The 14913-nt window shown below is 40.9% G+C and overlaps 1 long non-coding RNA gene across 1 annotated transcript; it reads left to right on the top strand.

The window, feature by feature from the left end:
* Positions 1-4360: 4360 nt before the first annotated feature.
* Positions 4361-14274, top strand: LOC138972369 (uncharacterized). Its single transcript, XR_011457579.1, has 6 exons — positions 4361-4417; positions 5134-5230; positions 5788-5880; positions 6451-6513; positions 7634-7727; positions 14185-14274. It is a non-coding gene; the product is annotated as an uncharacterized lncRNA (long non-coding RNA).
* Positions 14275-14913: the final 639 nt, after the last annotated feature.

Raw genomic sequence — 14913 nt, 5'->3', positions numbered from 1 at the left:
TCTCTCTCTCTCTCCTAAATTTTCGTATTCTCTCTCATCCGCACATACACACACACACACATACACACACACACACAAACACACACTCTCTCACACACACACACACACACACACACACACACACACACACACACACACACACACACGAGTTATTTGACCCCATTTAGGGTCAGCTCATGTGTTGTGTGTGTGTTTATTTTAACCTAACTAAATACAACATGTTTCTTACAGACTCACAAGTGTGCCCAAGTGTTAATACGTGGGTATGCAGCGATGGTGGTTGTATCTGGAGAGACTGGCGCTGTGATGGAGAGGTTCATTGTGATGGCAGCGATGAACAAAACTGTGGTATGTACACTGAGTTTGTGATGCTGGTGTTAATGCCCGTCTCACATTATCCTTGCGATGATGAAAATATTGTATTCGGCAAAAAGGAGAAGAATGGACAGGAAAAATATTGAAATTGAGAAGCCTTACGAATCCGTGCGAGTGTCTTACGAATGGTTGTGAGTGCTTGCGAATTTCTGCCGATCATTGCGAATGCATACGAATCCATTTACGAAGCGAGACCACATCACCCCACTACTTCGCTCCTTGCACTGGCTCCCTGTCAACACCCGAATCTCCTACAAACTGTCCACTCTGGTCTACAAGTGTCTCAACGACTCTGCTCCCGAGTACCTTCAATCCTCCCTGGACCTGTACACCCAGCCCTCCGACCGTCCCCTTCGTTCTGCTGCTGACCCACTCCGCCTTCACATCCCTCGCACGAAACTCGCATCTGCTGGTCAGCGTGTATTTCCCTCCGCGGGCCCCTCCGTCTGGAACTCCCTGCCGCTTGAGCTTCGCCAGAGCCCCTCTCTTGACGCGTTCAAGAGTAGGTTGAAGACTCAGTTCTTCCCGTAGCTGGCTGCGACTTTCATGTTCGACGTGATGTGTTGTGCCCCAAAAGACAATCTTGTGCTGCGCTCTGTGAGAGGTGTTTTCTTTGTGCTTAATGTTATTTTGTTTGGACCTAGCTATTGATGTGTATATTGTTGTTAAACAGTTGTTTGTTGTATGTTTATCAGGGTTTGCTAGTGTGTGATAGGGTTCGTGTTCGTCTGTAGATGTTAGTTTCTTTGTTAGTCCTGTGTTGACAACTCTTCGACATGCGCTTAGAACTGTACCCACGGAATATGCGCTACATAAGCTTCATATTGATTTACAAATTTGTTGCAAATGTATTATTTGCAAGATATCCTTAATGTTTTGGGGGCATGTTTAAGCTATCGCAGTCACTCGCAAGCGTTCGTTAAGCCTGTTCTTAACCAAACGAACCTTTGGTTCGCGAACTAGGTTCGTTGGGTTCGTCGATATTCGGGGAACTTGTCTTGGTTCTTAACCAGACGAACCTGAGTTTTCGAACTAAGTTTGGGGTGTTTGGCGAACTAGGTTCGGGGTTGGAAAAGGTGTGCAAGTCATGTCTTGGAAACCTTGAAGATCGGGCCGAACCTTTAAAGGCACAGTAAGCCTCCCGTAAATCATCACAGAGCTCCCCGAGCGTCTACATACAGTACAAGCATACTTCCATTTAAACGCTCACCGAACGGGAACAACCTGGCTGCTTTCTGTCGAGCGTGAGAAATTTTCAAAGAATTTATTTTCGTGGACTTGGCCCTTTACAACAATGGCGCCTCGTTTTTGGTGCTGGACGGCTGTAATGAATATCCCGGAAATCACGCCCGGACAGTAAGCCTCCCCTTAACCATCACAGATACTGTCAGGCTTTTACACACAGTACAAACACCCTTCCATTTGAACGCTCACCAAACAGGAACATCCTAGGTGCCCCACGTAAAGAGCGAGCAATTTTTAAAGAATTAATTTTGCAGATTGTCTCGAACACTTTTTGGACCCATCCTGAACTCAGGTAAAAAAATGAGTTACTTCCCTTAAACTGGCGATAGCCGTGCATCGATGATTATCAGAATGTTTTTGGACCGTGGTGCGTTTTTGCGCTAGATCTAACTTTTAAAATCTAAATAATAAATTGACAGCTTGTTACACAAACATTCTTTAATCATAAAAGAATTCTTTTTTCATCAAGACAAGATCAGTGCAATTCGAAGTTGTGAAAGTTTGAAAAACGAAAAGCCCGGAAGCAGTGTCACGCAAGGGTCGTAGCAGACGACGGTTTATGCGGCATATCGCCAGTTCCTCTCAACAGTGAAAAGCCATCGCTAGAGTTCTTGTGAACCACAGCCGTTTGTTTCGTGCATAAAAACGTGCTATTGTAGATAAGCTCACATCGAGTCGCATTCAAATGACTAACTGACGACTACATTGTGAAAAAGGGAAACTGGATCACACGGGTTCACGATGGCTCAGGGGTAAGATAAACCACGCAAAAATAAATTCTTTGAAAATTTTTCGCTCTTTACGGAGGGCACCTCAAGGATGTTCTCAATCGGTGAGTGTTTAAATGAAAGGGTGTTTGTACTGTGTGTAAAAGCCTGACCGTATCTGTGATGGTTTACGGGAGGGTTACTGTGCCTTTAACTCTTCTGCCAAGGAGGAAGACAAATTATTAAAAAAAACTGAATCACAATGGCGGACGAAATCACACAAGTCAAAATTAAATTTTCTGAGATTTTATAAAAACAACGCCCGAACGAAAAGGTAGAATGGTGACTTCCGTTCGATTTCAAGTTCGACTTCGAAATCCCCAGTCGCAGACGACCTTCGCTTCTGCAGCATTGTTGGTGTAGGTGAGGCAGTGTTACTCATTTCGCTGAGCTCGTTTTTTTTCGTATTGTTGTGCATTAGGATCATCTAGAATGATATGAATAAAAACAGGAATGACTTCGGCATGTAAATGCATTGATTTTGTCGAAATCAGCACAGCAGTAAGCTAGATTCTTTCTGGTCAATTTGTTTGATTTTTTTCTTCAAAAGTTAATGACTTTGATTTTGATTGTTTGTTTATCTCATCGGCACAAAATCCATCAGGCAAAGTATCAATATGTTGAATGATAACGTTGAGACAAGGAAGTTCACACATTTATCTGCTTGCAACAACAATCGCAAGGACAGATCTATCTGCTTCGTTGACTGCTAGATTTTCATTGAATTTCCCAAGTAATGATCTCGTTTCCAATTAGATCTGGACATTGTTTGTGTTCTTAGATTCATGATTGACCATGCAGGCTGTTTGAGATCATAACATTGTGTTTGTTTGTGCTGGTGCAATCTCCAGATCAAAGGGGACGGACCGCAGGATGACCCACTGAGTGAGCAATACAACTTGCGTTCACAACTCAACATTGTCTTCTACCTAACTCAAGGGCAAAAATAAAGGTACATGCTGGTGACTTCATTGTGCAATTTATGAAGATCAAGATAGTTGTCAGCTGGAACTGATCATGCTTATTGTTATCAAGTTACATACACACTCCGCCCCAGCACCACCCTAAACCCATAACACTCTCCAGTCCAACTACCCCCACCCTTCCGTGCAACGTGTGTTGCCGTCTGTACCTTGTTTGTGGTTATGGGGAGTGCTCAAATAGTTCCATAACTGTTAATATAAATTAGAAGTACTGAGAGTTTTATTTTCCATTGCTCTTTCCCCTTCCTCCCTTCACATTACACACTCCCTTTGCCCCACCCCCGCCCCCCTCACTCTTTTTTCTGCTCTCTTTTTCTTCGTTTACTTCTTCTTCTCTTTCTCTCTCTCTCTCCCTGTATAAATCGGCTCTCTGGTTGTTGCTTCTGTAAGTGTCAATTTTCAGAATGCCCTTGTAATAACTTCAGCGTCTGCCCATGGAGTCTATAGGTCAAAGTCTCAAATGTGATGTGATCAAGAGGATATATCTGCCTTTAGTGCAAAACATCAAACAAAAAAGTCACACTGCATAGCGATACAAGTCGGAATTTTACCAAGAAAACCTCACACTTTATGGGAAGAAAGACCCTGACTGTTGCAGTGTGTTATGCATTTAAAAAAAAATTTAAAATTGTGTACTTGAATTCTACAGTTTGATCAGCTCTGTGTGTTTGAAATTGAAAAATTACCTTGATCATTCTGACATGCTCTTGCTCAAATCACATCCCAGACAATATTGTAGACTCCATTGATAGACGCTGTGGTGCATGGGAGAACTGCAGGAAACCAACACAACAGACAATAGTTTATTAGCTATTATTTATTTTCCGTTCTCTATGCCCACAACGATAACAAATGACAGGGCATACTTTCGTATAGAAGCTGTTCGTGCAAATGTCATGACATTTTTTAGACTGGTTAACGTGAAAAAAGTTTGTGCATTCTTGTGTTTTGCTACTGCATGTGGTAGCATTTCATGGTGTTATCTGATTTTGAGCAAATTTAAAGATATACACCCCAGCCCATGGTGCAGAACAGTCAATGAACAAGGTATGAACTATAAAGCGTTGTTTGCATCATTTGTTCAAATGCAAAAAAATCTGCTTCATTGACTGCTAGATTTTCATTGAATTCCAATCAATCATTCAATATGAGGCTTATATTGCGCGTATTCCGTGGGTACAGTTCTAAGCGCAGGGATTTATGTTTTTATTTTTTTATTTTATTTTATGCAATTTATATCGCGCACATATTCAAGGCGCAGGGATTTATTTATGCCGTGTGAGATGGAATTGTTTTACACAATACATCACGCATTCACATCGGCCAGCAGATCGCAGCCATTCCGGCGCATATCCTACTTTTCACGGGTATTTTGGTGGACATTTTTATCTATGCCTATACAATTTTGCCAGGAAAGACCCTTTTGTCAATCGTGGGATCTTTAACGTGCACACCCCAATGTAGTGTACACGAAGGGACCTCGGTTTTTCGTCTCATCCGAACGACTAGCACTTGAACCCACCACCTAGGTTAGGAAAGTGGGGAGAAAATTGCTAACGCCCTGACCCAGGGTCGAACTCGCAACCTCTCGCTTCCGAGCGCAAGTGCGTTACCACTCGGCCACCCAGTCCTCAAGTAATGATCTCGTTTTCAATTAGATCTTGACAGTACAGACACGTGTTTGTGTTCTTAGATTCATGATTGACCATGCAGGCTGTTTGAGCTCATAACATTGTGTTTGTTTGTGCTGGTGCAATTTCCAGATCAAAGGGGACGGACCGCAGGATGACCCAGTGAGCAATACAACTTGCGTTCACCACTCAACATTGTCTTCTACCTAACTCAAGGGCAAAAATAAAGGTACATGCTGGTGAATTCATTGTGCAATTTATGTCTGTGAAGATGAAGATGTTAGCTCTAACTGATCATGCTTATTATTATCAAGTTACATACACACTCCGCCGCAGCACCACCCTAAACCCATAACAACACTCTCCAGTCCAACTACCCCCACCCTTCCGTGCAACATATGTTGCCGTCTGTACCTTGTTTGTGGTTATGGGGAGTGCTCAAACAGTTCCATAACTGTTACTAATATAAATTTAAAGTACTGAGAGTTTCATTTTCCATTGCTCTTCCCCTTCCTCTCTTCACATTACACACTCCCTTTGCCCCATCCCCCACCCCCTCTCTCTTTCTATGCTCTCTTTTTCTTATTTTACTTCTTCTTCTCTTTCTCTCTCTCTCTCTCTCTCTCTCTCTCTCTCTCTCTCTCTCTCTCTCTCTCTCTCTCTCTCTCTCTCTCTCTCTCTCTCTCTCTCTCTCTCTCCCCCTGTATAAATCAGCTCTCTGGTTGTTGCTTCTGTAAGTGTAATGTAAAGTTCTACCTCTCTGCATTTGTATTGTCATTTTTTCAGAATGCCCTTGTAATAACTTCAGCGTCTGCCCATGGAGTCTATAAATCAAAGTCTCAAATGTAATGAGATCAAGAGGATGCCGCAATGATCCAGGTAATATTGTAAATACTCAAACTGATCTAAATGCAGAAGCCTAACGTGATCCACAAACATTTCTGCTTAAACATTACAGGGTTACAGTACACCCAGAAAAACCGCTGGATGTTAGTGCATACTATCTGCAAGTGCAAGCAACATCGACCCTCTCCCCCTGCTCTTTTTTCATCAGCAAGAGCAACATATATTTTCATGTACAACTTTTCTAGTGCCTCTTATGTTGTATAACTGTTGATGTTTAAATGAAGCAAGTGTTTGTTTCCAATGGCACTACATTTCCCATGTACACACACACACACACACACACACACACATTCACATTGTCTCTGCCTGTCCGTCTGTCTGTCTCTGTCTCTTTCTCTCTGTCTGTCTCTCTCTCTCTCTCTCTGTTTTTAGATCAGTAATTTGGATCACTTGCACTTCACTGGGATTCAGGTACTGAATCAGTCATTGTGGAGTAAGAGTATTGACGTGTGCTGTTGCTGTTGTTGTTACTCATTACTGTTTTTCCTCTCTGCATAATTCTTGTTCTCCCTTAAAATGCTGGTGTTTTTTTCATCACTACAGTATCTGTCCATTGAGTCTGCGTCTGAGCTGTGATGGGACCAAAACGATTCCAGAATGAAAGAGGTAACTTTTTAAACTGATCTTTATTTAGTTTATGTAGAAGTTGGTTCACATAATGCATTACCAGGGGAGGAACTTTTCCGCGAATTCCGCTGGAGTAATCTATTTTTCTGCGTCCCATTTTATCACAGTATCTATAACTTGTTGACTGAATGATATGGAGAGAAGTGAAGATGGAACAGAACACTGGAGGTTTGAGAGTTAAATTGTGCTGACTGAAAACTCCTGATAACATAGTCATGTTGAGCGTCAATGCATTGGGGCGTCACTTGGATCATACTATTGCCAGTATTGGATTATGGATACATGGTTCATTACGTAAAAATGCACCATTACAATGTTACCATTGTTGTGTGAAAGTGTTTTTTATGTTTGGTTGGGTTTTGTTTTGGGGGGGAGGAGAATGTCTTTTTTACCTGCTCCGAACGAGTTGAATTTTAGTCTCAAAATGCACCAGATTGCACAGATTTTAACGTACCATTTTTTTTAAAAAAACAGGAGAGTACGCCCCCAAACCCCGCTAGAAAAAAGGGATTTCCTCTTTTTTCATCACAAGAGTGTCCCACCCCTGATTACAGAGTTGCTGCCTTTTTAGATAAATTAAACATTGTACCAGTCATTAGGCCAAAAAAAAAAATAGGTCTGTTTACGGTAACCCGACCGACCCTAGTTTTTTCGCGCGACCCTAGACTTTTTTTGGGCATTTGGGGGGAAAAAAAAAAAAATCTTGTTTTTTTGGCAAAATAACGTAAAAATATGGTTTTTTGGGAAAAAAAAAAAAAAAAAAAAAAAAAAAACAATCCCGACCTACCGACCCTATTTTTTTGGCCTATGTTACCGTAAACAGACCTATTTTTTTTTTTGGCCTTACATCTAAATGGCCATGCTGAATAATCAAACTGTGTTAGCCACCCCACCTTCCCCGGTTCCTAGCTATCCTTCTATCCCCGCCTCTAAACCCCCACCCCAATCCTCCCATCTCCCCCAAATCAAATTTACTGACACAACACTGATTTTCCTTTTACCTTATTTAAGTGTTCTTTGAATACAATTACATAGCCTGTTGTTGCTGCAAATGTTGTTGTGACTTCTTCCTCAGTGTGTAATTTTTTCGTTTCCTCAGAATTCAGTTCTCCCATGCACCACAGCGTCTATCAATGGAGTCTACACTATTGTCTGGGATGTGATTTGAGCAAGAGCATGTCAGAATGATCAAGGTACCTTTTTAAACACACAGAACTGATCGAATTGTAGAATTCAAGTACACAATGTCAGATTTGTTCAAAACAAATGCATAACATACTGCAACAGTCAGGGTCTTTCTCCCCATAAAGAGTGAGAGTTTTTTTGTGTAAACTTGCGATTTTTGTCACTATGCAGAGTGCGACCTTTTTGTTTGATTTTTGTACTAAACACAGATATTCAAATAAAAGAAAGTCTTGCATGGGGAGGAAGGAATATGCATGAGGCTTTTGACAAGACAAACTGTCCTTATTAGAGCTTTAACATACGTTCCTTAATTACCGTTTGAACAAAAATGTCAGACATCACAGATGCTCCAATTAAACAAAATAAGGGCATCCTTTTACTTGAACATATACACTGTACCGCACATTAATAACCTGGTTGTGTTCTGTGGCAGTGCATAGTGGGAACCTTTTGCTTATAGAACTTCACATGTGTCTATAATTTGAATCTCCACCAAAAGAAGTCGGATGTAAAAAGGGGTGTCTAAAAAAAAGCGCCCTATTTCCTTTTTGATATCTTTTTTTTTTTAGCAGTCAAAAATGTGATTAAAAAGAAAATAGGGAGCTTTTTTTGACCACCCTGTATAGTCTTGCTGTTCCCATGTAAAAACCTAGTCAAACATGCGGTGTCTGATATGCTGGGTAATATGGTGAGGAACATACATTTAAAGGCCCAGTCATAATTGTGAAAGCCGTTCTGCTCAGCTGGAATATGATGAATTGTGGTTTTTTGTGTTTAATGGAATGAATTCGCAAAAAGGAAAACATTTATTTTTTTTACTGTTCACACAAAGCACTTGTAAATATTTGGTATGTGCCGCAGGTCAGGGGTGGTCTTATTCTATGTAAAAGCCTTGCCAGGTCAGAGTGAGCCAAATCGTTTGCATGGGAAGGACTGCCTTTTAACTCTTTGTCTCCGTGGTACGAATATATCCGTACCCACTCATATGGCTCTATCTGACCAGTACGGATATATCCGCTCAGACTTTTAGCTTCAGTCGCTTCCTGTAACGTCCATCTAACGCCTGCATTCCAGCGTGTTCATACACAGTTACTTTACAGTTACTACAATTCTGAGTGTCCTGCTGCAGCACAGCTGATCTCCGCAACAACAACAAAATTATCAACATGGGGAAGGTAGAAAATGTTAAGGATGCATGGGTTTTTATCTATTCAATTGCAGCAAACCAACACAACCTCCAATAGTTTCTAAGCTATTATTTCTTTTCCGTTCTCTATGCCCGCAATGATAACAAATGCCAGGGCATACTTTCGTATTGAAGCTGTTCGGGGAAATGTCATGACATTTTTGAGACTGGTTAACATAAAAAAAAAGTCTGTGCATTCTTGTGTTTTGCTTCTGCATGTGGTAGAATTTCATGGCGTTATCTGATTTTGATCTCTTGCAGTTTTTACTGCAAGGATATCAAGGATAATTTAAAGATATACGCCAGCCCATGGTGCAGAACAGACAATGAACAAGGTATGAACTATGAAGCGTTGTTTGCATCATTTGTTCAAATGCAAAAAAATCAGACGTATTTGCCTTCTTCAGCATAATGCATGCTATTCATCTTCATTTTTGCAATGCAGACTAGTTCTTTTTGCGAGTGTGTGTGGGCGCGTGCGCGCGTCTGTGTGTGTGTGTGTGTGTGTGTGGGCGTGTGCGCGCGTCTGTGTGTGTGTGTGTGTGTGTGTGTGTGTGTGTGTGTGTGTGTGTGTGTGTGTGTGTGTGTGTGTTGTACTTTAATTAGACGGGCGCAGTGGCGTAGTGGACAAGACATCGGCCTCCTAATAGGAAGTTCGTGAGTCCAGGCTTCGGCCGCCTGGTGGGTTAAGGGTGAATATGTTTTCGATCTCCCAGGACAACTTATGTGCAGAACTGTTATTGCCTCATCCCCCTACGTGTATACACGCAAGCACAAGACTAGGTGCGCACGGAAAAGATCCTGTGATCCATGTCAGAGTTCAATGGGTTATGCAAACACGAAAATACCCAGCAAGCCTCCCCTGAAATCAGCGTATGCTGCTTGAATGGCGGGGTAAAAACGGTCATACAGGAAGTAATGATAATAATAATAATAATAATAATAATAATAATAATAATAATAATAATAATAATAATAATTGTCAGTAAGTACTGGTGTCACATGACTGATGTGAACCAGTTGATTGGCTAATGGCGATGCGCTAAAACTGTTAGCGCACTCTTGGAGTGCGCTAACTTTTCCACAGAGCGTATTCTTCCGCCCTTTGCCTAAGCGAGACTGTGCTCTCATCCTCAGAATTAATTAATGACATGTAGCTTATATTCTCCACAATACCAAATGACCATAAATTCCCTGCTTCTCAATAAAAGCAGAAGTGGTTTTTTTTCTGACAAATTGCATGTGCCTGTGCAAGTGCCAGTGATCTAAAAATAGAAGCCGCTGTGTTTCATCTAATTTTCGCCGACTTGCATAAATTCTTCTCATATGCCGTGTTAGTGGCATGTAGCTTATCATCCACATTACCAAATGATGAGTTAGTATACAATTCCCAGCGGCTAACAGAAAACACAAGTGTTATTCCGATAACGTACCAGCTAGACCAGTTTGGAAGACTGACTCGATCGACTCTGTAGCAGACTACACAGAAATACGACTACATCAGTTCAGTAAATGAATGGTTTCCGAATTATTATTTCAAGGCAAGAACAATCGTAATCGAAAACGTGTAAGGTTCAGAACGTTCTTACCATATATAAGGCTTATTAACAGCCTGCCTCATGCATGCAGACTCAGTGCAGGCTGCAGTGGTTCGATTGCCCAGGTACTGAGGTAGCCTAGCAGACGACATTAACCCCGCTCAGCAAATTAACATGTTGGGCAAATGTGAACTAAAAAACGATGGGGATGTAATACGTGTATGGTTCAGAGCATTCTTACCGTTCATATTTAGTATCAGACTCCCCGATGAGTGAAGATACAACACGAGAAATATGCCACATTTGTTTTGAAAATGTGCGAACAGTCGAGTCCCGCTTCGAGTCAATTCAAGGGGAGTCACTCCGCACAGTCAATCCGTCGAAGCTCGACTGGAGGTTTCGAATCGCAAATAATGACTCGAGCACAGTCCTTTCTCCGAGTTCAAATGAGGTCTCTCTGAAAGATCATCACTGTTCAGATTAACGCTACACTGGAATTTACCAACAGAAATTAAAATGCGTGTGACGAAAGCACGACACACTTGAGACACACCACACAAAAGTAGATCTTTACTGTACACAACCTGACCACACAGTTATTCCTATCCAAATGCGCGTTGCAAAATGTGCGTTTGGAATCTTCTTTTTTCTATGGCGGTACTGACAATATCGTTATTGAAACAATCCCAGTGCACTAAGGGATTTATAGAGCAAATCTCGAAAATAATTATTGAACTCAGCGCTATGCGCTTCGTTCAATAATGAATTTTCTCGATTTGCTCTATAAATCCCTTAGTGCACTGGGATGTCTCAATAACTTAAATAATAATAATAACAAGAAGGGCAAAGCCCATACGACTCACATGCTTTACACATTTTTCCTACCAAAATACATGTGACCTTGACCCAAGGTCAAGGTCATCCAAGGTCATGCAACACAAAGCTGTTAATTCAAGACATAGGAAGTACAATGGTGCTTATTGGCTCTTTCTACCATGAGATATGGTCACTTTTAGTGGTTCTCTACCTTATTTTGGTCACATTTCATAAGGGTCAAAGTGACCTTGACCTTGATCATATGTGACCAAATGTGTCTCATGATGAAAGCATAACATGTGCCCCACATAATTTTTAAGTTTGAAACAGTTATCTTCCATAGTTCAGGGTCAAGGTCACTTCAAAATATGTATACAATCCAACTTTGAAGAGCTCCTGTGACCTTGACCTTGAAGCAAGGTAAACCAAACTGGTATCAAAAGATGGGGCTTACTTTGCCCTATATATCATATATAGGTGAGGTATTGAATCTCAAAAACTTCAGAGAAAATGGGAAAAATGTGAAAAATAGCTGTTTTTTAGGCAACATTTATGGCCCCTGCGACCTTGACCTTGAAGCAAGGTCAAGATGCTATGTATGTTTTTTGGGGCCTTGTCATCATACACCATCTTGCCAAATTTGGTACTGATAGACTGAATAGTGTCCAAGAAATATCCAACGTTAAAGTTTTCCGGACGGCCGGCCGGCCGGCCGGACGGACGGACGGACGACTCGGGTGAGTACATAGACTCACTTTTGCTTCGCATGTGAGTCAATAAATGAGCATTTATATAGCGCAACATCATAACTTTACAATTATGCTCTTTTGTTGGTTGCAGACACCAGTTTCCTCCTCCCCATATCTGTGTGTGAGATTTTTTGAGTCAGATGCATGCAGGATGGCTAACTGTGTTGTCTAAAAGAAAGTTTAGTGAATTTCGTGTACTTCATATTTGGTGTACATTATTGCCAGCTCAGGCATGACTGGGCCCAAAAGTTGCAAGTTTGCAGTTGAAATGGTCTGACGTATGTGCACTTTCAAAAAAAGAGAATCCGAATTCGGGGATGGACTCAACAGTTCAAGGTTTTAAATGGAGCGGTAGACTAACTAACGATTTAAGCCTACAAGATTGTTACCCTTGAGAATTGGGGTTATTTGAAGAACGTTGTGTACCATACACAACCTTAGACAATTAGTGACTTGTATAAAGCAATAACAGACCGGAGCAGGGCATCCCCATAAAGACTTACGTTCATTTCATGAATGAGTTTTGCGCAAGTGTGACTCTACAATGAAGAGGTCATTTCTCCCGTTATTTGAGTTCAGTGACTATCTTCATAGTTATTGTGCATGAACTTCACTTTCTTCAGCACCATTCCACAAAGTTTAATCATTTTTGACTCACATGCGAAGCAAAAGTGAGTCTATGTACTCACCCGAGTCGTCCGTCCGTCCGTCCCGCCGTCCGTCCGTCCGGAAAACTTTAACGTTGGATATTTCTTGGACACTATTAAGTCTATCAACACCTGATGTGGCCTGATGGTGTATGGTTACAAGATCTCAAAAAACATGTGCGGCAACTTGACCTCACTTCAAGTTCAAGGTCACAGGGGCCGTAATTGTTGTCTTAAAAACGACCATTTTTCACATTTTCGCATTTTTTTCTGAAGTTATCGAGAATGGCAACCTTAGCTATGTATGCTATACAGGGCAATGTAAGCCCTATCTTTGGGCACCAGTTTGGTTGACCTTGCTTCAAGGTCAAGGTCGCAAGGGTCCTTTAAAGTTGGATTGTATACATAGTTTGAAGTGACCTTGACCTTGAACTATGGAAGGTAACTCTTCCAAATCTACATATGTGTGAGGGACATACATTATACTTACAAAAGTGAGTCTATATACTCACCGACATCGTCCGCCTGTCCTTCCGGGCGTCCGGGCGTCCGTCCCCCACGTCCGTCTGTGAAACCTTTAACATTGTATATTTCTTGGACACTATTAAGTCTATCAACACCAATTGTGGCCTGATGGTGTATGGTTACAAGATCTTCAGAAACATGTTTGGCAACTTGACCTCACTTCAAGGTCAAGGTCACAGGGTCCTTCAAAGTTGAAATGTATATATTTTGAAGTGGCCTTGACCTTGAACTATTGAAAATAACTCTTTCAAAACTACATATGTGTGAGGGAAATACATTAGATCTTCAGAAACATGTTTGGCAACTTGACCTCACTTCAAGGTCAAGGTCACAGGGTCCTTCAAAGTTGAAATGTATATATTTTGAAGTGACCTTAACCTTGAACTATTGAAAATAACTCTTCCAAAACTACATATGTGTGAGGGAAATACATTATATTTTCATAATAACTCACATTAGGTTACATATCTTCAAGTTCCAGGTCAGTTTGAGTTAAACTGATATTTGTCAAAAATGAGAGAAGTCGGAGAACTGACGTTCCTTGTTCGACTCGATCCCCTAATGACCAGCGATTAGCATTTTAGGATGGAGAACCTTTTGACACAGTATGCACCATAACTTGGATGCAATTACTGAATGTGCAACTCACAATGGCATTAGTTTTCTGTAATTATTTTCTTTACTGAATAAATATTGTTTTTCTCAGTTTTATTGTAAAATTATTCTGAAAGAAAGATCAAGGTCTGTTCAGCATGTGAGTCGTGTGGGCTTTGCCCTTCTTGTTGTAGGTTTCATGGTCCGATTTTGTAATCTTCTCTCAAAAGTATTCCAAAGTACCCCTCTATTTAACCTATGAACTTGCAACTGTGTTTACCTTTGTAATGTATAGCTGAAGTTAAAGAACACCAAATGATAACTAATTCGGTCAACAGATGTAAAAGAAATAAGCATTTGTTTGGGTTGAATGTTTGGATGTCACCCTGTATATATTTGTATTTTTGCAGGACAGGGTCGAGTTGTGATGATGTCAGGGCGACTGAAGACACACCAACAAGTATTCTTCGGAAGTGTTTGGAACACAAATGAACATTATTTCATAATAAAAAGGCGGCTGACATTTATGTTCATATTCTCAGCACAGACATTTGCTTAGAAATCGGATGTTTAAGAACAAGAGACACACCTGAATAAAGCCTTACAAAATATAGTTAGAGCTGGATCAAAAGTGTGTGTGTGTGTGTGATTGAAGGGCAACATTTATAAATGATGAGACAGAAGGCCAAAGCACATAATATCCTTTTATCGTACGTTCCATATCGTCCTCCTACTTTAAATGTTTGTTTACAGACGTTCTCCAAGAAAACGTCTATCCAGTCATGTTTTGTTTATCGCAATGGAAGCTTTTTTCTGAGAAGAATGAAGAGGAATCAAATGGTAAAAAAACTAAAACAAAGACCAATTGCTCAAAACGTAAAGAAACAGGATGATTTTGGTTCAGTAGTACTACTCGTAGACCCTAAAAGCAATACACCCACAAGGGATTCCAGTGTATCAGTGCAAATAGAACATTTCTGATATAACTTGAAATTTAAAAATTGTGATAAAAAGAACCAAAATCCTGAGTAGGTTTTTTGACTCACATGCGAAGCAAAAGTGAGTCTATGTACTCACCCGAGTCGTCCGTCCGTCCGTCCGGCCGTCCGGAAAACTTTAACGTTGGATATTTCTTGGAC

The sequence above is a fragment of the Littorina saxatilis genome, linkage group LG8 (assembly GCF_037325665.1).
Source record: "Littorina saxatilis isolate snail1 linkage group LG8, US_GU_Lsax_2.0, whole genome shotgun sequence".
Lineage (NCBI taxonomy): Eukaryota > Metazoa > Mollusca > Gastropoda > Littorinimorpha > Littorinidae > Littorina > Littorina saxatilis.
This window is presented reverse-complemented; position numbering and strand designations above follow the sequence as displayed.